This window comes from Heterocephalus glaber, unplaced genomic scaffold, assembly GCF_053883595.1.
Source record: "Heterocephalus glaber isolate CG9 unplaced genomic scaffold, H.glaber_assembly_v1.0 deba00001442, whole genome shotgun sequence".
Taxonomy (NCBI): Eukaryota; Metazoa; Chordata; class Mammalia; order Rodentia; family Bathyergidae; genus Heterocephalus; species Heterocephalus glaber.
In genome coordinates, this window is record NW_028258296.1 from 6,569,319 (window position 1) to 6,577,848 (window position 8,530).

An 8,530-nucleotide genomic window follows, 5' to 3' on the forward strand; every position below is an offset into this window, starting at 1 on the left:
TAGGGTCTCAATATGCCCTTCAAAGACAGCCTCCCTCTGACCCATCCTCCTTCTACTAATTACTACCTCTTAAGGTCTTCACTGCTTTCCAATAGCACCAAGATGAGGACAAAACCTTTAGCATATGGGCCTTTAGGACACATTCCAGATCCAAAATACAGCACTATCTCAAAGCCAAACAGGGGGTTGATAGAACCTGTTTATTACTATGCCAATCTTATTTATTCTTCATAAAATAAAGTTGAATTTTCATATCTAGGTAACTAGGATAGTCTTCAGGTGCTCTTTAGGCTATACTTTCTTTGTAAGACTTAATATTGACATTGAATTAATCCATTTTAGAAGAAGATAATTTTTCTATTTTGTTATAATCATTACCTAATGTGTTATCACTTTATATATATGGTCTCATTTAGTTATTAACTGTATATTTCCTGGTAGAAATTTTTTATATATTCATATATGTGTGCATGCAATTCTTTACATATTTATTTGTTTATCCATCCATCCATTCATCTACTAATTTGTCCCTCCATTACTGATTAACTTTCTATGATATTAGGACTGATTTCCATAATTGGATAAAAATGTAAAAACATACATAAAATTTTACATTTTTTTCTCACTCAGAAGCAAGATTTCAACCTGTGGTGTGCACAATGGACCCTAGTTGGATTTCAAGAATGTATAAACTCCCTTGAATGTTATGTAAAATACATTAATTTGCAGATATGAAATTTGATTGCATATATCAAATCTACTTTTTTAATGAAAAACCACTGCTCTTGAGTCATGGCAGAGTCACAGGTTGACTGTAAACTCACAATAAATATTTCTGATTTAACTTACCCTTTAGAAAAATATCTCTCCTCAACGTTTATGGAATGAACAGCAATTTTATGACATTGAGATTCAACTTTTTGAAAAAAGACAAATACAAATATATAAAATATTAACATCCAAATAAAAGAATATAAAGTAATCCACATTTTTTCCTTCAGAAATACTCCCATCGGGATTAAAATGTCAGTAACATTTTACAGAATATTTTGTAAATCTCTCTTTCTTACATCTTCTAGATATAGTTTATAAAATATAATTATAATTTAAACACGAATATATATTACTATTTGTCTTTCAGCTTTTTTGGCACATCCACTTTATTGTTACTTTAAACCCCAAATCATATCTTAATAAAGACATCAAGATTCACAGTCAGTCCTTCTCCCTGATTGTCCTAGCAGATACTGATAGTGACATACACAGGAGATTCACCTCCCTCAGATACTGAGACAATGAGAGAGGACTCCCTGAGATCCCAGGAGTTCTACACCTTTACTGGGCAAAAAGTATGTAGTCTGTTTCTCCTAAATCCGATGTGCTAAGTGCCTGTTGAAAGTACTTCTTGATTCCTAAGACAGTACTTGTACCAAGTGGATGTCTTTTCCTTGATTTTTTTTTTCATTTTTTCTGCACTATTTCTGGAATGAAGCCTAAAAGTGAACCCACAACTGACTCACGGACACCCCGACCTGCTGACTAATGGTTACCAGTACGGAACTTAGGGCTGGTCCGGGTTCTGCGACCTGTTACATTGGTGTAGACAGCTCCAGGGATAAGCATAGCTTTTCCTATGATTTTGGGATCACAGCTGATGTCTCAGATTTCACTTATCTAGAAGACCTGGACAAGGTACACCTCCCATCTCATGCGTCACATCCTTTAGAAAATCACACTAGCTGACATTACACTTGAATTCACTAACTCTCCGATCTCTCACCTTCAGAGTTTTGAAATAACAGGTTCATGGTGGGACTCGTAGTTCATCTCTGAACTCATGTCAGCCCCTGGCTTGCTCCCCATCCCTAGTGAAGTTTGCAAGTCTGTCAAGTGATCTACAGATATAAACAATCTAGAGGCTGCTGCAAGAGCATCAAGTTACCCCCTGATGCAATTCAGGCTTCCAGGAGCTAACTCTGTGAAGAGAGAAGTGTTTTTTGTTTTTTGGATTTTTTTTTCAATTTAAAGACAAATTCTCATTACATTGTTAAATTCCCAAGGCCAGATTTGAAATTAAGAGGATGCCTCTATGCTCTGAATTAATTCAAAACATTTACCTTTCATGGTCCTTTTGACTTTGAAGAAGAGCCAGAAGGTGTACAGTGCCACATCTGGTGAATAAGGCTGTTAGGTCACAGCATCATGTTTTCATCTGGCAGAAACTGCTGCAAACAATTTGAATTGATTCAGCACATCTAAGTAGCCACAACAGCACAATGAAAGATATTCACAAAAGAGGATCTTCAGGACTGCTTGAGAAAGTGGCAGGGATGATGGGATAAGTGTCTTTGAAGGGAGGGAACTATTTTGAGTGGATTAATGGCAATGTGTCTTTTATTGTAATTTTTTAATTCACCATAGTTTTTGATCATATTTAAAGAAAGGATATTTTATGCAGAGAATAAGCTACAGATTTAATAATATCTTTTAGGAAACTGGGAGAAAAAGTCAGTGAGGTAACCTAAGAATTAGAGCATGAAGCAGCTTCTGCCCTAGACCTGTAAGAATAAAATGGCATATGAATGAAAGATGAAGTAGATATTATGAGTAAAGGCCAGAGCCAGCCTGGAACCTATAGAAAATAACACCTAGTGTTCAGGTAAAGCAAACAAATAACAACAACAACCAAAAAAACCAGTGGTGAGTTTCAGGTAGATAAAACCACAGAGGTTTTGACTTTGTGCAGTAAAGCAAGTCCTGAGACATGCTACTCTGCCCTTGGGCTGTACCATCTTGGCTGGATTACAGTTGTTCAATTGAAGGGCAATTTAAGTGTTCTTAAGTGTGCCATTTTGCAGACATGGTCAATGTCCATAATCACAAGCTAGGTTGATTGGAAGTAAGGGAGATTAGCCTACATAACCCAGGTGGGCTTGAGTTAGTGAGTCCAAAGGCCTTGCAAACAAAGTTAAAGCTTCATGGAAGAGGAAATCACAGAGGGACAGCAGCATCAGTTTATGTTCCTAGAGTTCCAGGTGATCCTTCCTGCTGGTGCTATGGATTCTGGACTTGCTGAGTGAAAGCCTACAGCCAGTGTGAGTCTTGTGATGAATCATTTATAAACTTGGTTCTTCTTTTCTGGTTGGTCCCTAAATGACTCATGTTCTAAAGGAGAAGGCAGAGGAAAGCTGTGTAGCAGGTGGTAACTCAGTGGGAGGGAAGAAGGGAGTGGATTGGAGGCAACCCTAATGAGGTAGAACCCTTAACAAGTGAAATAACTTTTAGCACAACCATAGGACTTCTGTCTTTTTTATTTGGATAATAGCAATCCTTGAGCATGACTTACTGGGTGGTCTCCTGGGGTCTTGCTCTGAGGTAAAAACACTAGGTTAAATACCCTCTAATGAACACAAAGAAATGGAGAGCCACTGCTTATTGCAGATTGTGACATTAACAGCCAGCACTGAATTATATGTGATATTCATCTCCTCATTCTGTCCCTTTCCACATTGACACTGGGCTTGACCCCATGATCTTCTTTGGCCAGTGGGACAACTGGACACAGTAGATATTTGATGAGCACATTTGTTCATTACCCTTGGGGATCGCATACTGTGTGCTTGCAGTGTTTCCTGAGCCCACCTGGCCTCCCTGAAGGGGAACCAGAGGAAGAAGAGAGAAGCCTAGCTCATCAGCTCTTCCTTCTGGGCCAGGGCCCCGTCCATCCCACCAGCTGAATCCAGTCTCATGAGTGCACCCAGGCAAGAAAAACCATCCAGCCAACCCACCAAACTAGCAACAAATAAAAGGCTGGGATTTTTGTAATCTACTAGATTCTTGGTGGTTAACATCATAACTGGTGCATGGATATTCTTTAATAGCACTGTCTCTTATCTCTAAAGAACACAATTGCCAATACAACAAATAAAATGCAAATCTGTAGTGTTTCACCTATGTTCATCTTAAAATATTTTATATTCTTGATGGTTCGGTTATTTGAGGATTTCTAATGCTTATAATATAAACACTTCTTTGCTCTAATTCCTGATGTGAACAAGAATGCAAATAAATAATGTGAGACAATTACCCCAGAAAAAATGCTGCAGTAGTCACTGGACTGGGGGCAAAGGCAGGTGCAGATATGATATCAATAACATTAGCAAGCACACAGTTTTACATAACTTCAGAGAACAATACTATCAAAGAATAAAACATCCTGTGCCCCAGCTGGTCTACAAAGTTGTTCTGCACCTTTGAGTCACAGCCACTCGGGGGATGAAGGCCCCAGGTTATAACCAATTCCCTCTGAAGATTTATGCCCTAAATTATAACTAATTCCTTCTGCCCAAAATACAGAGCTGGAAAGCTCCCAAGGGAACACTTTTGATGCGGCTCCCATTGTTCCTGGGACCACATCCTTTGCGTTTCTCTTTTCTTTGCGCTTGGCATGCCTGAGAGTTAAATTCAGCTGGGCAAGACCCAGTTTCCCTCTGTTCCTTTTTGTCCTGAATTTACCAGCACACACTCTCCAAGCCATACCATCTCTTTAGACCTCTAATGTCCTTTCCCTTTCCTACGATATTAGTAGCCTTAGTTGTTCTACTTGCCCAATAGCCTAATGGATTACAGCCCAGTTAATGACCACTCTATCTCGTAGTCTGAAGTCAAACCATTTTGACTTTCAGGAAAGAAAACTGGACTGAATTAGTCAACCCTCCTTCCCACTCTCATTCCCATGTAGGTTACAGCGAGAAGAAGCTTTTAAAAGAAAGTTTCCATGGTTTTGTTTCCCTTTACTTGTTTTAAATTTTGACATATCCATAGTCTACAAAAACACGTCCTCAATGTCTTTTGGGGGAAAATGTAGTAAGGTAATTAAGTTAATGGACTGCAAATTCCAATACACAAGGATTTATCAAAGGTGACTGTGAGTGTCTTAGTCACTTTCTTGTCCCTGAGAAACAATAACCAACACCCGCGACTTAAAGGAAGAAAAGTTTATTTTGGTTCACAGGTTCAGTAATTGTAGCCCACATTTGGCAGCTCCAAGGCAAAAACAGCATGGTGGATGGCCTGGGGGAAGGAAAGCTGTTCCAGTCATGGCAAGCAAAAGGCAGAGAGAGAAGGGTGGATCCGAAGAGAGAGATCTACTTCCAGGTTGTGCCCACAGAGACCTGCCTCTTCCTACCAGAGCGCATCTCCGAACAGCAAGTGGGCTACAGCATCCCCTTAATCCAATCGCCTTCCAAACACATGAGGCTTTGGGGACCATTTCAGATCTACATCATAACAATGGATAAGTTATTTAACTTCCGTAATTTTTAGTTTCCTGGTATGAAATCAAATACTGAGTGTATTGTGTTGAGTAAAGTAATACAGTTGCTTCAAAGCTCTCTCCTAGGTTGTGGCATGTAGTGAGAGGTAAATAGCCGTGTCCAAGGTTGTCATATGCATGTATTTGCCTGAGAGAATAAACAGCACTAACAACAAATGCCTCAAATCCCAGCCAGCAGAGTCCACTAGTAAAGGACAAGGCTTTACCACTAGTATATTTGCTAGCCAACAAAACACTGAAAATCTCAGAGAGAAAAATGTCTCTTTTCCTTGCCGCTCATGGAAAGTGACCACGGAGTGGAGTGTATGAGCATCAGCTATGTCAGGCTGAGGGCGAGACATCCACCAAAGGTTGTTGGAAGTCATTGGTGCCTATTCCAGCTGCAGTGGCTCTCTGATCCTGCGACTCTGGCAGTGTGTATCGCACATGTGTGTCCCATGTGCTTTCTTCATGCCTGGCCTTTATATTCAGAACCTCCTCCAAGGGAGCACTGAAATGGGCACTCTGAAGACAGAAAGTCCAGTGTGTGCTCCAAGTGGCTATCATACACTTCTCGGTGATTGCCATCATGGAGCACGTGTTGGACTCTGGGTTATGCTGCTTCACAAGGTGTTTGTGGACAACACCTCTTCTAAGATAGAGATTCTTTCTGGAGCAAAAAGCTGATGTGGTCAGGGAGAAGCATTGAGTTTGGCACCAGGGGAGCTGGGGCATCCCAGCTCATTTTGCAGATAACTATGTGCTGCCAATGGTTTTCCGCTCTGGGTCTCGGTTTCCTTCTTGGAAACTGCAGACACTCATACCTACTCCAGAAGGCTCTGAGAGGCAACGTATGTGGCAGAATGTCCCACTGTAAATATTAAAAGATAAGTACGTTAATCATATTTGCATAAGAAACTTATTAAAATGCCAATTCCTGGGCCTTCCTTCACATCTCAAGTTTGGACTGAGACTTGCAAATTGAATGCTGATCATTGTGTTTTATAAATACTCATGCAGGTTATTTGTAGGCCACACTTTCCAGAAAGCCTGCAATTTTTGTGTGTTATATACTTTTGAGCTCACTTGTACTACTAATGGCCATAAAAGATGTAAGGGTACCAAATTATTTTCTCTAGTGTTTGAAAATATTAGGTATGGGAGGAGGGCCAAGACTCCTTGAATGGAAGGCAAAGCCCCACACACACTGGAAATTGAACCCAGGGCCTCCACATGGAGCTACATTCCCAGTTCTTTTTCTATTTTTTATTTTGAGACAATGTCTCTCTTTTTTTGTTTTTTGGTACTGGGGATCAAACTTGGGACCTTGTGCTTGTGAGGCAGGCGCCAGCACCACTGAGCTAAATTCCCTGCCCGACAGTGTCTGTAAGTCACTGAGCTGCCCAGGCTGGGCTCTAACTTGCAGTCCTCCTTCTACAGACTGCCAGAGTGTGGGATTATAGGTGAATGCCACCAGGCCAGTTTATAACAGGCCAACCTTTGTTACCAGATTTCTTCTTAGACGAACTCTCAGATGCAGTTATGAAGGAAAAGGAATCACAGGGTGCTGTTCCAGAATTAAAAGAAGAGAAATCACAGCCACAAGCAAAGCCACATTCTGGAGTTGTGAAAGAAACATTTAGAATTGTTAATGACACTCTCAATGATGATATCGTTAAAGCTACGCAAGTCATTTATCAGTTTGAACTGTCAGATGAGGACAGAGGCACATGGTTTCTTGATTTGAAAAGCAAGGGTGGGAATGTTGGACACGGGGAGCAGTCTAACCATGCAGATGTGGTGATGAGCATGTCCACTGATGATTTGGTCAAAATGTTTTCAGGGAAATTAAAACCAACAATGGCATTCATGTCAGGAAAATTGAAGATTAAAAGAAACACGGCCCTAGCAATCAAATTGGAAAAGTTAATGAATCAGATGCATTGCAGACTGTGAAGGAAAAGAAATGAAAATGTGGATTACTGTGCTGAAAAAGTGAAAAAGCTCAACAGTTAAAATCTAACATTTGTTGTCTTCCCTATTGTATTATAAGGGTATGCACTTTTGTTTGTTTTGGTACTGGGGATCAAACTTGGAATCTTGCACTTGCGAGGCAGGCGGCAGAACCACTGAGCTAAATCCCCAGCCCTGCATGTTTGTTCTAAAAAAATATTTTCTGTATCTATAAGATTTGAAGTTGTAATTAAAATAGCTAGCCAAACATAAGCTTCATTAAGTGGAATTTTAAGCCATTTTGTTTTTATACTTTGAGTTTTTCCCTCTGGGCCTTATATCTCATCTTCTTTCAGGAAAATTATACATTGTATACAACCAATCAGGATCAAGCAGTGAAATTAGCTGTTTACAAAACTGCTTCTCCTGTAAAATAAGGGCAGTTTGTTTAAAAATTTTTACTTTTGGATTGTATACTAATGAAAATTGTAATGATAATTTGGATTTTTTTACACTTACTTTAAAGAACATCTATGTACATTTCACAGAAATCATCCAATAAACTGCTTAACAAATACTACTTGCTAAAACTAAGTGAAATAAAGTTTTCATTTTTTTAGCCAGCTTTCCAGATACAGTTATTAAGTGTACTTCAACTAATTGCAGTATGCATCCTATTTATGAGTGTATTTAAAAACATTCTGTCTTGCTATTGATTTGCCTATCTGGATATTTCATATAAATGGAATCATATATAAAAAAAAGAAAATATCAGGTATGAAAATCCTTGAAAAATATATAGATGAAAAAAGCCACTTTTTTCCCTACAATTTTTGGTACAATTATTTTTATCTTGATTTATGCAAAATAACATGAAAACATGAAAGTATTTACAGTTAAAAAGAGAATATAGTGCCTTACTGAACCATCACAAAATGTACCTAAACATATTTAAGGCTTGAATGTAAATAGAAAAACTAAGAGAGAGAAAAAAGATATCATATTATAGCAACACATACATATTTATATTTATAGCAAGAGAATTCATAATAGTTAAATTTTGTAGGCAGTTTATATGTCCATCAACCAATGAATAGATAGAAAAAAACACTACTCAGTCATACAGAAGGATAAAGTTGAATCATTTGTAGCAAAATGGATGGATCTTGAGACCATAAGGCTAAGTGAAATAAAATAGATACACAAACTTAAATAAAGGATAGTTTCTCCTGTATGAGAAGCCTAAAATATAAGTATTTAAAG

The 8,530-nt window shown here is 38.7% G+C and overlaps 1 pseudogene; it reads left to right on the forward strand.

Moving 5' to 3' along the window:
* The first annotated feature begins 6,781 nt into the window (after positions 1-6,781).
* On the forward strand, positions 6,782-7,270 carry LOC147827583 (hydroxysteroid dehydrogenase-like protein 2 pseudogene; annotated as a pseudogene).
* Positions 7,271-8,530: the final 1,260 nt, after the last annotated feature.